The sequence below is a fragment of the Lampetra fluviatilis genome, chromosome 58 (assembly GCF_964198595.1).
Source record: "Lampetra fluviatilis chromosome 58, kcLamFluv1.1, whole genome shotgun sequence".
Lineage (NCBI taxonomy): Eukaryota > Metazoa > Chordata > Hyperoartia > Petromyzontiformes > Petromyzontidae > Lampetra > Lampetra fluviatilis.
The window spans coordinates 4,494,639-4,512,222 of record NC_136332.1 but is presented as its reverse complement, the minus strand read 5'-3'; positions in this window follow the sequence as shown (position 1 = coordinate 4,512,222).

Sequence of the window (17,584 nt, the reverse complement as noted above, 5' to 3'; positions counted from 1 at the left end):
AATGAGGTAGGGCATTGATAAGGGGTTGACAGATACGTAGTGGTGAGTGTAGTGGTGAGTGTACTAGTGCTGAGTGTAGTGGTGAGTGTACTAGTGGTGAGTGTACTAGTGGTGAGTGTACTAGTGGTGAGTGTAGTGGTGGTGAGTGTAGTGGTGAGTGTACTAGTGGTGAGTGTAGTGGTGAGTGTACTAGTGGTGAGTGTAGTGGTGAGTGTACTAGTGGTGAGTGTACTAGTGGTGAGTGTAGTGGTGAGTGTGCTAGTGGTGAGTGTACTAGTGGTGAGTGTAGTAGTGGTGAGTGTACTAGTGGTGAGTGTAGTGGTGAGTGTACTAGTGGTGAGTGTACTAGTGGTGAGTGTAGTGGTGAGTGTACTAGTGGTGAGTGTAGTGGTGAGTCGTGCTAGTGGTGAGTGTACTAGTGGTGAGTGTAGTGGTGAGTGTAGTGGTGAGTGTGCTAGTGGTGAGTGTAGTGGTGAGTGTAGTGGTGAGTGTAGTGGTGAGTGTGCTAGTGGTGAGTGTACTAGTGGTGAGTGTAGTGGTGAGTGTACTAGTGGTGAGTGTAGTGGTGAGTGTACTAGTGGTGAGTGTAGTGGTGAGTGTAGTGGTGAGTGTAGTGGTGAGTGTACTAGTGGTGAGTGTAGTGGTGAGTGTACTAGTGGTGAGTGTAGTGGTGAGTGTACTAGTGGTGAGTGTAGTGGTGAGTGTAGTAGTGGTGAGTGTAGTGGTGAGTGTGCTAGTGGTGAGTGTAGTGGTGAGTGTAGTGGTGAGTGTAGTGGTGAGGGTAGTGGTGAGTGTACTAATGGTGAGTGTACTAGTGGTGAGTGTAGTGGTGAGTGTACTAATGGTGAGTGTACTAGTGGTGAGTGTAGTGGTGAGTGTAGTGGTGAGTGTACTAATGGTGAGTGTACTAGTGGTGAGTGTAGTGGTGAGTGTACTAATGGTGAGTGTACTAGTGGTGAGTGTAGTGGTGAGTGTACTAATGGTGAGTGTACTAGTGGTGAGTGTAGTGGTGAGTGTACTAATGGTGAGTGTACTTGTGGTGAGTGTAGTGGTGAGTGTACTAATGGTGAGTGTACTAGTGGTGAGTGTAGTGGTGAGTGTACTAATGGTGAGTGTACTAGTGGTGAGTGTAGTGGTGAGTGTACTAATGGTGAGTGTACTAGTGGTGAGTGTAGTGGTGAGTGTAGTGGTAAGTGTACTAGTCGTGAGTGTAGTGGTGGCTAAAGCACAGCAAGTTGGCACAGTAGGGGGCACAGGTGGTGCATCAGCCAGTCATCTCGGTCATCTCGGTCAGTCGACCCGTGGCACCTGCTGGGTCTGCCCCGTGACCTCCTGCCAGCGGGCGTTCGACACTTCACGTGGCCTCAAGGTGCACATGGCCTGGCACAAGCGTCGTGGTGACGTCACCGCCACTTAGTGGCGAATGGCGGTTGTTGTTGTTGTTGTTTGGCCTCTCCCCCATCCTCCTCCCAGCCAGTGTTGTGAATGGGATCACGGCACTGAGAGTATGATGTGTAGCTTTGACTCGGAGAGCCCTGGAATTGCCATCTAAAACTAAACTATATATTAAATTTCGATTTAAAGCTTTCGTGACTGCAGGGATTCATCTTCTTGGTTCTTTCGGTAAAGTCACGTAGAAGGGAAGTAATACAATAATAAAAATAAGACATAATAAAATACAATTCTCACGACGTTTCGTGCCACAACGCAAGCAGCCGTCCTCAGGTGAAGACCAGGTCTGTCGGGGAGACAGCTGGTACCTGAGGACGGCTGCTTGCGTTGTGGCCGAAACGTCGTGAGAATTATTTTATTATGTTTTATTTTTATTATTTTATTACTTCCCTTCTACGTGACTTTACCGAAAGAACCAAGAAGATAAACTAAATATTTTTTTATTTTAGCAGGTAAGGTCAATTGAGCTGTGTAGTTATTTTTCAGAAGTCACCTGGCTTTCACGGATAATAGCTCAACAGGGTGGCTTTATGATCACGTCCTAATGCACGGCAGCAAGCCAGACACTCTAAACACGTGATGTTCATTCTAAATGTTGGAGGGAAATAACTCGGATGACCCCGAGAAAAATCCACGCGACCACGGGGAGAGAGAGGAGAGAGACACGCAAACTCCAAATATACCGGGCCTCAGAATCGGGATCGAACCCACGACCTCCTGTACACCAGGCGAGGTAGTCGACATCTCCTAGGCACCGTGATGATGATGAGAGAGACACGCAAACTCCAAATATACAGCAGCAGGCCTCAGAGTCGGGATCGAACCCACGACCTCCTGCACACCAGGCGAGGTAGTCAACATCTCCTAGCCACCGTGATGATGATGAGAGACACGCAAACTCCAATTATACAGAAGCAGTCGTCAGGGTCGAGATCGAACACACGACTTCCGACACACCAGGCGAGGTAGTTAACATCTCCTAGCCACCGTGATGATGAGAGAGACACGCAAACTCCAACTATACCGGACCTCAGAGTCGGGATCGAACCCACGACTTCCTGCACACCAGGCGAGGTCGTTAACATCGAGGTGTGAACTGTCCCACGGTCGCCGTGGGCGATGTTGATGTCGGGTACCCGCGATGCGACAAAGTTGAGCGACTTGTGAACGGATGTTTCCATTTTGTTGCGTTTTTGTTGCAGCAAAATGTGACGATGAATTCCAACGGCCAGTGGACGCGTAATTCGGCCCCAAACACGTTCCTTCGGAGTGGGCAGGTAGGAACTTGGTTGGACAGCGCATTCGTGCACGACAGACAGACAAATAATCCCTGGTGGGCAAGTGTGGAACCTGTTGTTCCTACCTGTGTACAAGATAACTTGACTTTAGGGAGCCAGGAAGCCAGTCAGGTAGCCAGCCCCCTTCACTATTGGCCCCTCCCCCTTGCTTAGGCCCCTCCCCTTACCCCCCTCCCTTAGGCCCCTCCCCCTTTAGGCCCCTCCCATTACCCCCCTCCCCTAGGCCCCTCCCCCCTTAGGCCCCTCCTCTGACCCCCCCCCCCCCCCATATCCTCAGGCCCCTCCCCTGACCCGCCTCCCTTAGCCACCTCCCCTCTCCGTACCCGGCAGTCGGTCTCCACCAATCAAAGAGCTGTGTGTATTATGTATTTATTTATGCACGACAGACAGACAGACAATGAATCCCTGGTGGGCAGTGGGGAACATTGTTCCTATCTGTGTAAACTCACTTGCCGAGGGAATCGGACCTGGTTTGTGCTCCTGATGCACCGGCTGAATTAGCCTCACAATTCACCGTCACCTGTCACTGGTGGACCAAGTAATTCGCCCCCGCGGGGCATTGGTGACGCCGACTCCGAGAGAACGCTGTCGACGGGAATTGTAAATCGTGGCTCGCTTCCGATTCCAGGCAAAACGAGTATCGTGAGCATCGGGATCGATGTTTACGGACAAATCCATTGACACGAGCTGAACCTGCGAATTCATCGGTGGTGCGCGCACACGTACAGCGACACAAAGGTCACCCGTATAGCCTCTAGCAGTCGGGGGCAAGTGCCGTTCGTTTGTTTAAGACGCACACTCATATATCTGCAAAGACAAAGATCCCCCGTGTAGACTTCACAGACTGTTGGGGCAAGTGCTGTTAGCGAGTAGCACCACCTATGAATGCCGGCACGGCACACACGAGGGGGTGGGTGGCCAGCACCACGCCCGGCCGCCTTTGTCTCCCCAGTGGCGATGTTTACTACACAACGCATCAGGTACTCATTTGAGGCTGAGTCGACCTAGGGGATGACCAGGACCGGTTCGGATCGCTGTCACTGGTGTCGGCCGTGAGCGGGAATCGAACTCGGGTCGCCAGGTTCGTAGCGCTAACCGCTGCACCACCGCTCACCCACTCGCACATCCACACAGATGCACACCCACAGAGACACGCAGGCACACACGGGTCAATGTCTGAAGAAAGGGGTGCATAACCGCAGTATGAGGTTCATCTTAAGACTCATCATCATCAGCAGCAGCAGCCATGATCCATCCACTGTTGGATGAAGGCGACGCCCAGAGGTCAGCCACCTTCCACGATCCTGCGATGGGAAAAGGTCCACCCAGCATTGCGCAACATTGCGAATTCACGCGATCCAGACGATACCCACACAGAGACCCACGGACTCACATAGCCACCCATGGACTAATATGTATAGAGCTCTGTATAGACTCACACAGAGACACATAGACTCACACAGAGACCCATAGACTCACACAGAGACCCATAGACTCACACAGAGACCCGTAGACTCACACAGAGACACATAGACTCACACAGAGACCCATAGACTCACACAGAGACCCATAGACTCACACAGAGACCCGTAGACTCACACAGAGACACATAGACTCACACAGAGACCCATAGACTCACACAGAGACACATAGACTCACACAGAGACCCATAGACTCACACAGAGACCCATAGACTCACACAGAGACCCATAGACTCACACAGCGACCCATAGACTCACACAGAGACCCATAGACTCACACAGAGACCCATAGACTCACACAGAGACACATAGACTCACACAGAGACCCATAGACTCACACAGAGACCCATAGACTCACAAAGAGACCCATAGACTCACACAGATACCCATAGACTCACACAGAGACACATAGACTCACACAGAGACCCATAGACTCACACAGAGACCCATAGACTCACACAGCGACCCATAGACTCACACAGAGACCCATAGACTCACACAGAGACCCATAGACTCACACAGAGACCCATAGACTCACACAGAGACCCATAGACTCACACAGAGACCCATAGACTCACACAGCGACCCATAGACTCACACAGAGACCCATAGACTCACACAGAGACCCATAGACTCACACAGAGACCTATAGACTCACACAGAGACCCATAGACTCACACAGCGACCCATAGACTAATATATATATCTTGACGCATAGACTCACACAGAGACCCATAAACTTCAGCAGAGACCCATAGACTCACACAGAGACCCATAGACTCACACAGAGACCCATAGACTCACACAGAGACCCATAGACTCACACAGAGACCCATAGACTCACACAGAGACCCATAGACTCACACAGCGACCCATAGACTCACACAGAGACCCATAGACTCACACAGAGACCCATAGACTCACACAGAGACCTATAGACTCACACAGAGACCCATAGACTCACACAGAGACCCATAGACTCACACAGAGACCCATAGACTCACACAGCGACCCATAGACTCACACAGAGACCCATAGACTCACACAGAGACCCATAGACTCACACAGCGACCCATAGACTCACACAGAGACCCATAGACTCACACAGAGACCCATAGACTCACACAGAGACCCATAGACTCACACAGAGACCTATAGACTCACACAGAGACCCATAAACTCACACAGCGACCCATAGACTAATATATATATCTTGACGCATAGACTCACACAGAGACCCATTAACTTCAGCAGAGACCCATAGACTCACACAGAGACCTATAGACTCACACAGAGACCCATAGACTCACACAGCGACCCATAGACTAATATATATATCTTGACGCATAGACTCACACAGAGACCCATAAACTTCAGCAGAGACCCATAGACTCACACAGAGACCTATAGACTCACACAGAGACCCATAGACTCACACAGCGACCCATAGACTAATATATATATCTTGACGCATAGACTCACACAGAGACCCATAAACTTCAGCAGAGACCCATAGACTCACACAGAGACCTATAGACTCACACAGAGACCCATAGACTCACACAGCGACCCATAGACTAATATATATATCTTGACGCATAGACTCACACAGAGACCCATAAACTTCAGCAGAGACCCATAGACTCACACAGAGACCCATAGACTCACACAGAGACCCATAGACTCACACAGCGACCCATAGACTAATATATATATCTTGACGCATAGACTCACACAGAGACCCATAAACTTCAGCAGAGACCCATAGACTCACACAGAGACCTATAGACTCACACAGAGACCCATAGACTCACACAGCGACCCATAGACTAATATATATATCTTGACGCATAGACTCACACAGAGACCCATAAACTTCAGCAGAGACCCATAGACTCACACAGAGACATATAGACTCACACAGAGACCCATAGACTCACACAGCGACCCATAGACTAATATATATATCTTGACGCATAGACTCACACAGAGACCCATAAACTTCAGCAGAGACCCATAGACTCACACAGAGACCTATAGACTCACACAGAGACCCATAGACTCACACAGCGACCCATAGACTAATATATATATCTTGACGCATAGACTCACACAGAGACCCATAAACTTCAGCAGAGACCCATAGACTCACACAGAGACCTATAGACTCACACAGAGACCCATAGACTCACACAGCGACCCATAGACTAATATATATATCTTGACGCATAGACTCACACAGAGACCCATCAACTTCAGCAGAGACCCATAGACTCACACAGAGACCTGTAGACTCACACAGAGACCCATAGACTCACACAGCGACCCATAGACTAATATATATATCTTGACGCATAGACTCACACAGAGACCCATAGACTCACATAGAGACCCATAGACTCACACAGAGACCCAGAGACTCACACAGAGACCCATAGACTCACACAGAGACCCATAGACTCACACAGAGACCCATAGACTCACACAGAGACCCATAGACTCACACAGAGACCCATAGACTCACACAGAGACCCATAGACTCACACAGCGACCCATAGACTCACACAGAGACCCATAGACTCACACAGAGACCCATAGACTCACACAGCGACCCATAGACTCACACAGAGACCCATAGACTCACACAGAGACCCATAGACTCACACAGCGACCCATAGACTAACATATATATCTTGACGCATAGACTCACACAGAGACCCATAAACTTCAGCAGAGACCCATAGACTCACACAGAGACCTATAGACTCACACAGAGACCCATAGACTCACACAGCGACCCATAAACTAATATATATATCTTGACGCATAGACTCACACAGAGACCCATAAACTTCAGCAGAGACCCATAGACTCACACAGAGACCCATAGACTCACACAGAGACCCATAGACTCACACAGAGACCCATATACTAATATATATATCTTGACACATAGACTCACACAGAGACCCATAAACTTCAGCAGAGACCCATAGACTCACACAGAGACCCATAGACTAATATATATATCTTGACGCATAGACTCACACAGAGACCCATAAACTTCAGCAGAGACCCATAGACTCACACAGAGACCCATAGACTCACACAGCGTCCCATAGACTCACACAGAGACCCATAGACTCACACAGAGACCCATAGACTCACACAGAGACCCATAGACTCACACAGAGACCCATAGACTCACACAGAGACCCATAGACTCACACAGAGACCCATAGACTCACACAGAGACCCATAGACTAATATATATATCTTGACACATAGACTCACACAGAGACCCATAAACTTCAGCAGAGACCCATAGACTCACACAAAGACCCATAGACTAATATATATATCTTGACGCATAGACTCACACAGAGACCCATAAACTTCAGCAGAGACCCATAGACTCACACAGAGACCCATAGACTAATATATATATCTTGACACATAGACTCACACAGAGACCCATAAACTTCAGCAGAGACCCATAGACTCACACAGAGACCCATAGACTAATATATATATCTTGACGCATAGACTCACACAGAGACCCATAAACTTCAGCAGAGACCCATAGACTCACACAGAGACCCATAGACTCACACAGCGACCCATAGACTCACACAGAGACCCATAGACTCACACAGAGACCCATAGACTCACACAGAGACCCATAGACTCACACAGAGACCCATAGACTCACACAGAGACCCATAGACTCACACAGAGACCCATAGACTAATATATATATATATCTTGACACATAGACTCACACAGAGACCCATAAACTTCAGCAGAGACCCATAGACTCACACAGAGACCCATAGACTAATATATATATCTTGACGCATAGACTCACACAGAGACCCATACACTTCAGCAGAGACCCATAGACTCACACAGAGACCCATAGACTCACACAGCGACCCATAGACTCACACAGAGACCCATAGACTCACACAGAGACCCATAGACTCACACAGAGACCCATAGACTCACACAGAGACCCATAGACTCACACAGAGACCCATAGACTCACACAGAGACCCATAGACTAATATATATATCTTTACGCATAGACTCACACAGAGACCCATAAACTTCAGCAGAGACCCATAGACTCACACAGAGACCCATAGACTAATATATATATCTTGACGCATAGACTCACACAGAGACCCATTAACTTCAGCAGAGAAAGTAGAAAGTCTTTCTTTACCGAAATAACTAAAGAGTATAAACCTTCACTGATTGGCCGTGTCGGGTGGTGGTGGGGTTAACGACACGCGTTTACATTTACGCGACCTAACCCTAACCCCAACAACAACAACTTTATAATGAATGCCTAATGGTCCGTGACTAGACCAGCCTGCACGTGCCACTGCTCATCCGTGTCACAGAGCCACTCTGTGCGTGCAACTCACAACGAGTTTCATATTCGCTCGGAAAAAGCACCCCCCCCCCCCAAAAAAAAACACAAAAAAACTGGAAACTACTTTGAGTGAATTGCACGTTTCTAAAAGCCGGAAACAAAAACAAAACCGCTGTCACCGCCACCGCCATCTGCAACGCGCACACACAAACACACACATGGTCTTCTTGGTTCTTTCGGTAAAGTCACGTAGAAGGGAAGTAATAAAATAATAAAAATTAAACATAATACAATAATTGTCACGACGTTTCGGCCACAACGCAAGCAGCCGTCCTCAGGTGAAGAACAGGTCTGTCGGAAAGACAGCGTCTGAATGAGACAGACCTGGTCTTCACCTGAGGACGGCTGCTTGCGTTGTGGCCGAAACGTCGTGAGAATTATTTTATTATGTTTTATTTTTATTAAAATATTAAAATAATAAAAATAAAACATAGTAAAATAATTTATTATGTTTAATTATTGTATTACTCCCTTCTACGTGACTTTACCGAAAGAACCAAGAAGATGAATCCCTGCAGTCACGAAAGCCTTAAATCGTATTTTATTATGTTTATTTTTATTATTTTATTACTTCCATTCTACGTGACTTTACCGAAAGAACCAAGAGATGAATCCCAGCAGTCACGAAAGCTTTAAATCGTATTTTATTATGTTTTATTTTTATTATTGTATTACTTCCCTTCTACGTGACTGTACCGAAAGAACCAAGAAGATGAATCCCTGCAGTCACGAAAGAAGCTTTAAATAGAAATGTACACACACGGTCGTCACCTGGCACGGGTGTAGTCCGGCTTGGCCCGGGTCGCCTCTGCCCCCCTCCCCCCGTGACCCCAGCCGGCGAAGTGTGGCACGTGGCACGTGACGACGGGCGGAGTCGTAGATAAACATTTTATTATTATTACAAATATTACAAATATCACGTAGAAAACATAGGGGGAACATCGACATGGAGTAGGGAGAGAGGGGGTAGAGAGAGAGAGGAGAGGGGGGGTCGGTAGAGAGAGGGGGGGTAGAGAGAGGGGGTAGAGGAGAGAGGGGGTAGAGAGAGAGGGGGTAGAGAGAGAGGGGGTAGAGAGAGAGGGGGGGTGTAGAGAGGGGTAGATAGAGAGGGGGTAGAGAGAGAGGGGGTAGAGAGAGAGGGGGTAGAGAGAGAGGGGGTAGAGAGAGAGGGGGGTGTAGAGAGGGGGTAGATAGAGAGGGGGTAGAGAGAGAGGGGGTACAGAGAGGGGGTAGAGAGAGAGGGGGTAGAGAGAGAGAGAGGGGGATATAAAGAGGGGGTAGAGAGAGAGGGGGGTAGAGAGAGGGGGTAGAGAGAGAGGGGGTAGAGAGAGAGGGGGGTAGAGAGAGAGGGGGGGTGTAGAGAGGGGGTAGAGAGAGAGGGGGTAGAGAGAGAGAGAGGGGGATATAAAGAGGGGGTAGAGAGAGAGGGGGGTAGAGAGAGAGGGGGTAGAGAGAGAGGGGGTAGAGAGAGGGGGGTAGAGAGAGGGGGGGTAGAAGAGAGGGGGGTAGAGAGAGAGAGGAGAGGGGGTAGAGAGAGAGGGGGTAGAGAGAGAGGGGGGTAGAGAGAGGGGGTAGAGAGAGGGGGGTAGAGAGAGGGGTGTAGAGAGAGAGAGGAGAGGGGGTAGGAGAGAGAGGGGGGTGGGGTAGAGAGAGAGGGGGGGTAGAGAGAGAGTGGGGGGGGTAGAGAGAGAGGGGGGGGGGGTAGAGAGAGAGGGGGGGTAGAGAGAGAGGGGGGGTAGAGAGAGAGGGGGGGGGGGTAGAGAGAGAGGGGGGGGGTAGAAGAGAGAGGGGGGGGTAGAGAGAGAGGGGGGGGGTAGAGAGAGAGGGGGGGGGGGTAGAGAGAGAGGGGGGGTGGTAGAGAGAGAGGGGGGGTAGAGAGAGAGGGGGGGGTAGAGAGAGAGGGGGGGGGTAGAGAGAGAGGGGGGGGGGGGTAGAGAGAGAGGGGGGGTAGAGAGGGGGGGGGGTAGAGAGAGAGGGGGGGGGGGTAGAGAGAGAGGGGGGGTAGAGAGATGAGGGGGGGGGGGGTAGAGAGAGAGGGGGGGGGGGGTAGAGAGAGAGGGGGGGTAGAGAGAGGAGGGGGGGGGTAGAGAGAGAGGGGGGGGGTAGAGAGAGAGGGGGGGTAGAGAGAGAGGGGGGGGGGGTAGGAGAGAGGGGGGGGTAGAGAGGGGGGGGGGTAGAGAGAGAGGGGAGGTAGAGAAAGGAATAGAGAGAGGGGGGGTAGAGAGAGAGAGAAGGGGCGTCAAATATTTCGTGAAATCCTTCATTTAAACACACAAAGCAAAGCATTGAAAAAAAAACCAAAAAAGAACGAAATGATGAACGAAGCAAAAGTGCCGACTACAGCGAGCATCTTCTTGTTTCCTCTGATCGTAAAGACAGAGAGAGAGAGAGGGCGGCCGTGCCCCCCCCCCCCACCACTCCGCTCGGCTGTGCCAGGGGAAGTGCGCACGAAACATCAGCAGCGATTGTAGCAACAACAGCAGCAGCTGCTGCTGCTGTTGCTGTACAAACAACCCGCATCACTCACGCCTCCACAACAAGTGCGCCTCGTGTTACCCTCCATGTGCACCCCTACCCCTGTGTGTGCACCCCTACCCCTGTGTGTGAACCCCTACCAGCCCTACCTCTCTCTGTGAACCCCTACCCCTGTCTGTGAACCCCTACCCCTGTGTGTGAACCCCTACCCCTCTGTGAACCCCTACCCCTCTGTGAACCCCTACCCCAGTCTGTGAACCCCTACCCCAGTCTGTGAACCCCTACCCCTCTGTGAACCCCTACCCCCAGTCTGTGAACCCCTACCCCAGTCTGTGAACCCCTACCCCTCTGTGAACCCCTACCCCAGTCTGTGAACCCCTACCCCAGTCTGTGAACCCCTACCCCAGTCTGTGAACCCCTACCCCAGTCTGTGAACCCCTACCCCTTGTGAACCCCTACCCCAGTCTGTGAACCCCCTACCCCAGTCTGTGAACCCCTACCCCAGTCTGTGAACCCCTACCCCTCTGTGAACCCCTACCCCAGTCTGTGAACCCCTACCCCTCTGTGAACCCCTACCCCAGTCTGTGAACCCCTACCCCTCTGTGAACCCCTACCCCAGTCTGTGAACCCCTACCCCAGTCTGTGAACCCCTACCCCAGTCTGTAAACCCCTACCCCAGTCTGTGAACCCCTACCCCTGTCTGTTAACTCCTACCCTCCTCTGTGAAACCCCTACCAGCCCCTACCCCTGTGTGTGAACCCCTACCACCCCTACCCCTCCTCTGTGAACCCCTACCCCAGTCTGTGAACCCCCTACCCCTGTGTGTGAACCCCTACCCCTGTGTGTGAACCCCTACCACCCCTACCCCTGTGTGTGAACCCCTACCCCTGTGTGTGAACCCCTACCACCCCTACCCCTGTCTGTGTACCCCTACCAGCCCTACCCCTGTCTGTGAACCCCTACCACCCCTACCCCAGTCTGTGAACCCCTACCCCCTGTCTGTGTACCCCTACCAGCCCTACCCCTGTCTGTGAACCCCTACCACCCCTACCCCTGTGTGTGAACCCCCTACCAGCCCTACTCCTGTCTGTGAACCCCTACCACCCCTACCCCTGTGTGTGAACCCCTACCACCCCTACCCCTGTGTGTGAACCCCTACCACCCCTACCCCTGTGTGTGAACCCCCTACCAGCCCTACCCCTGTCTGTGAACCCCTACCACCCCTACCCCAGTCTGTGAACCCCCTACCCCTGTCTGTGTACCCCTACCACCCCTACCCCTGTGTGTGAACCCCTACCACCCCTACCCCTGTGTGTGAACCCCTACCACCCCTACCCCTGTGTGTGTGAACCCCTACCACCCCTACCCCTGTGTGTGAACCCCTACCACCCCCTACCCCTGTGTGTGAACCCCCTACCACCCCTACCCCTGTGTGTGAACCCCTACCACCCCTACCCTTGTGTGTGAACCCCTACCACCCCTACCCCTGTCTATAATAATGTATTATAATGAAGGTCGCGTGGTATTTGGCCATCCTCTGTATAGCTTCGGGCGACGACTGAAACAGGTGTAGTAGGTTCAAGGAGACTTGGACGACGTCGTCGGAGACACACTTATTTATTGACCACAGTTGTATATTACAGGCCGTGATATACAACACTCGAAGGGGTATCGGCCCCTTCACCCCGCCTAACAGGGAGATCACACAATCTCTGTCACGGCTAGCCTACTCCCAGGTCCTCAATTCTAGATTTGAAGCTTTCGTGACTGCAATGATTCATACTCTTAGTGTTTTTTCGGTAAAGTTACGTGGGTAAAAAATTTTAATTTAATAAAAGTAAAATGAAACAAATAAAAAAAATGCACGACGTTTCGGAGGCAACACAAGCCTCCGTCTTCAGGTGGAAAAAAAAGTGTGCCGTTCCTGGCCCTTCCCCCCCTCAACCATTATATATACGGGGTGGTATTTATTGTGATCTCTCATTTACTCGATACAGCTGTCGTGGCTGTGACGGTTCCACCTGAAGACGGAGGCTTGTGTTGCCTCCGAAACGTCGTGCATTTTTTAATTTGTTTTTTATTTAACTTTTATTAATTTAAATGTTTTACCTACGTGACTTTACCAAAAAAACCTACGAGTATGAATCCCCCGGTCCTCCACTACACAGCTAGGGGAGGCTAGCTGACCCAGCTCTGACCAAGCTGGGATCACGGCACATTAAGTCCCCCAGACCGCCTCTTACAAGAGCATCGGCTCTGGGCTCTCGGGGCCACGCCACTAGCTCGCCCTGGTCGCTCCTGAGAAGGACGGCGATCCAGGGGAGTCCCAGGGCCTATCTAGCCAGGTCTTCCTTCTTCACTGGCTTAAGCTCAACACTGAACCCCGAGCCCTCGGCTCACCGCCTCGTATAGCAACTCCCCCACCGAGGGGTGGGGCCCTGGGGGATCACAGCGCCGTTTCAGCCCCCCAGGCTAAACGGTGCGGACGTGGATGTGAGCATCCTTCCGCGTGCGGGCATAACCACCCCCGGTGTGTTTGTTTGCCCTCCCGTAACACCTCTACACAGGCGCTGCTGGCTGCTGCTGCTGCTGCGTCTTCACAGGAAACGACCTGGGGTACATCCACAGCAGGGGAGCGAGATCCCAATCGAGCCATTCGCGGTGTCGTTCTTTGTTCGACTGTTCTTACTTCAGCTCTTTGCAATATCGCACATTGGCGGCGCCGCGGTGATCACACTCCGTGCCTCGCATGGGGAACCTGAGTTCGATTCCGGGCTCGTGTCTGCCTTGCGGAGTTGGTGTGTGCCACGTCTTACCCCGTTCTGGATGGGTCTCTGTGGTTTTCTGTGGTGTTCTCATCCCATTGCGAACCTCGTAACTAGTCTATGCCAAAATATACAAATGTGGCGAGATGTTGACTACCTCGCCTGGTACACAGGAGGTCGTGGGTTCGATCCCGACCCTGACGCCTGCTGCTGTATATTTGGAGTTTGTGTGTCTCTCTCTCTCTCATCATCATCACAGTGGTGAGATGTTAACTACCTCGCCTGGTGTACAGGAGGTCGTGGGTTTGATCCCAACCCTGACGCCTGCTGCTGTATATTTGGAGTTTGCGTGTCTCTCATCATCATCATCGCCGTGGCTAGGAGATGTTGACTACCTCGCCTGGTGTACAGGAGGTCGTGGGTTTGATCCCAACCCTGACGCCTGCTGCTGTATATTTGGAGTTTGCGTGTCTCTCATCATCATCATCGCCGTGGCTAGGAGATGTTAACTACCTCGCCTGGTGTACAGGAGGTCGTGGGATCGATCCCGACCCTGACGCCTGCTGCTGTATATTTGTAGTTTGCGCGTCTCTCTCTCTCTCATCATCATCATCACGGTGGCTAGGAGATGTTAACTACCTCTCCTGGTGTACAGGAGGTAGTGGATTCGATCCCGATCCTGACGCCTGCTGCTGTATATTTGGAGTTTGCGTCTCTCTCTCTCCCCGTGGTCCCGTGGATTTTATCTCCGCGTCCTCCAATCGTTCCCTCCACGTTTCGAATCAACGTGCGCTTCGAGTTAATTTGGCTGCTCGACATTTCTACGTGATAAGCCACTTCGTTGAGATATCGTTTGTGGGCAAGTCGCTTCTGAAAACAAAAACAAGCTCTAGTGGGCCTTACGTGCTAAAATAATAATAGAGAATTAGTTTATAGTTTGCTTGAAAGAGAATAATCGGATTCGGTCGGAGGTTTTTTCGTGGGTAAGCGTGCCGTTATTAATAACACACACCGTAATTTTTATTTTTTTTATGGAAAAAAAAAGTATTATTTTACAATCTCAGCACATTGTGTTTTTTTGGTGGAAGAAAGGTATACCGTGGGTACGAGATTAATGCTCGCTGCCTACCAGGAGACGGAGTTTTTTTTTTGTTGGGTCGTAATGCCCTCTGCGGATGGCCACGGAAACGGTTAAATTTATACGCGGCCGATAAATAAGGGGGCACTAAATAACGCGACAACAACAGCGACACTAAATAAGGCCCGGGCCATCCCGCCCGCTTTAAACATTTATACACGCCTCGGAACACGCAAGGTAGCAGTAATAACAACAACAACCACAACCACCACCACCGCCATCCACCGTGCCCATCACTTCACGCGGTTTGTGGCTCGAAGCCTTTAAACGTAGAAACAAAAACAAAAAAAAATTCTCTTGGTTCTTTCGGTAAAGTCGCCACGTAGAATGAAAATAATAAAATAATAAAAATAAAACATAATTAAATACAATTATAACGACGTTTCGGCCACAACGCAAGCAGCCGTCCTCAGGTGAAGAACAGGTCTGTCGGAAAGACAGCGTCCATTCATCTTAAAAAAATCTTCTTGGTTCTTTCGGTGAAGTCACGTAGAATGGAAATAATAAAATGATGAAATAAAACATAATAAAATACAATTCTCACGACGTTTCGGCCACAACGCAAGCAGCCATCCTCAGGTGAAGAACAGGTCTGTCGAGAAGACAGCGTCTGAATGACACACCCCAGGCTTGGAGCGTCTATTTAAGCTTAGAGTCGCGGCATCTCTTCAGAAAGGTGAGAGACTCGATTAGCTGAGCCTTCCTATCCCGGAGTTTGTTGAATGATCTTTAAGAAGATGAATCCCTGCAGTCACGAAAGCTTTAAATCAAAAACAAAAAAACTCCACAGAGGTAGGTGAGTGAGTGGGTGGGTGGGTGAGTGAGGGATTGAGTGGGTGGGTGAATGGGTGAGTGGGTGAGTGAGTGGGTGGGTGGGTGAGTGGGTGAGTGAGTGAGTGGGTGAGTGGGTGAGTGAGTGAGTGAGTGGGTGAGTGAGTGAGTGAGTGGGTGAGTGAGTGGGTGAGTGAGTGAGTGAGTGGGTGGATGGGTGATCGGGTGGGTGGGTGAGTGAGCGAGTGGGGGGTCAGTGGGTGGGTGGGTCAGTGGGTGGGTGGGTGAGTGAGTGAGTGGGTGAGTGAGTGAGTGAGTGGGTGGGTGAATGAGTGAGTGGTGAACGAGTGAGTAGAGTGGGTGAGTGAGTGAGTGAATGGATGAGCGAGTGAGTGGGTGAGTGAGTGAATGAATGAGCGAGTGAATGAGACGGCGAGTGAGTGAATGAATGAGCGAGTGAGTGAGTGGGCGAGTGAGTGAATGAATGAGCGAGTGGATTGAGTGATGTGGCGAGTGACTAAATGAATGAGCGATGTGAGTGAGTGGGAGAGTGAGTGAAATGAATGAGCGAGTGAGTGGGCGAGTGAGTGAATGAATGAGCGAGTGAGTGGGTGAGTGAGTGAGTGAATGAATGAGCGAGTGAGTGAGTGGGCGAGTGAGTGAATGAATGAGCGAGTGAGTGGTTGAGTGGGTGAGTGAGTGGGTGAGTGAGTGGGTGAGGTGAGTGAATAGGTGAGTGAGTGGGTGAATGGGTGAGTGGGTGAGTGAATGGGTGAGTGAAATGGGTGAGTGGGTGAGTGAGTGAGTGCGTGGGGTGAGTGAGTGGGTGAGTGAGTGGGTGAGTGGACGAGTAGGTGAATGAATGAGCGAGTGAGTGAGTGGGCGAGTCACTGAATGAATGAGCGAGTGAGTGAGTGGGCGAGTGAGTGAATGAATGAATGAGCGAGTGAGTGAGTGGGCGAGTCACTGAATGAATGAGCGAGTGAGTGAGTGGGCGAGTGAGTGAATGATTGAATGAGCGAGTGAGTGAGTGGGTGAGTGAGTGGCTGGACAAGATGTGGTTTAGGATTTCAGAAGTGAGCCATTTTCAACAGCTCTGCGCCCTCGCCCAGGAAACGGGATCCAACCGACGTCTTCTGGGACTCTCCATTGTGAGTCCTTGAAACTCCGTCCTGTTTAATGAACTCATCCCGTGCCGTGGATGTATTTATTTATTATTATGTTTGCATTAAAGGAACGCCGCGTACGACCGTGACGGCCTCATGGATAAAATATCAAATGGGCTTTGAACGTCGCCCCCCCGCCCCCCTTCCGCCTGAATCCCCCCCCCCCTTACCCAGCCCCAAGCCCCCTAAAGATCTACACAGAAACCCATAGACTCACGCAGAGAACCATAGACTCACACAGTGATCCATAGACTCACACAGAGACCCATAGACTCACACAGAGACCCATAGACTCACACAGTGACCCATAGACTCACACAGAGACCCATAGACTCACACATAGACCATAGACTCACACAGAGACCCATAGGCTCACACAGAGACCCATAGACTCACACAGAGACCCGTAGACTCACACATAGACTCATAGAATCACACATAAACCCATAGACTCACACAGAGACCCATAGACTCACACAGAGACCCATAGACTCACACAGAGACCCATAGACTCACACAGAGACCCATAAACTCACACAGAGACCATAGACTCACACAGAGACCCATAGACTCACACAGAGACGCATAGACTCACAC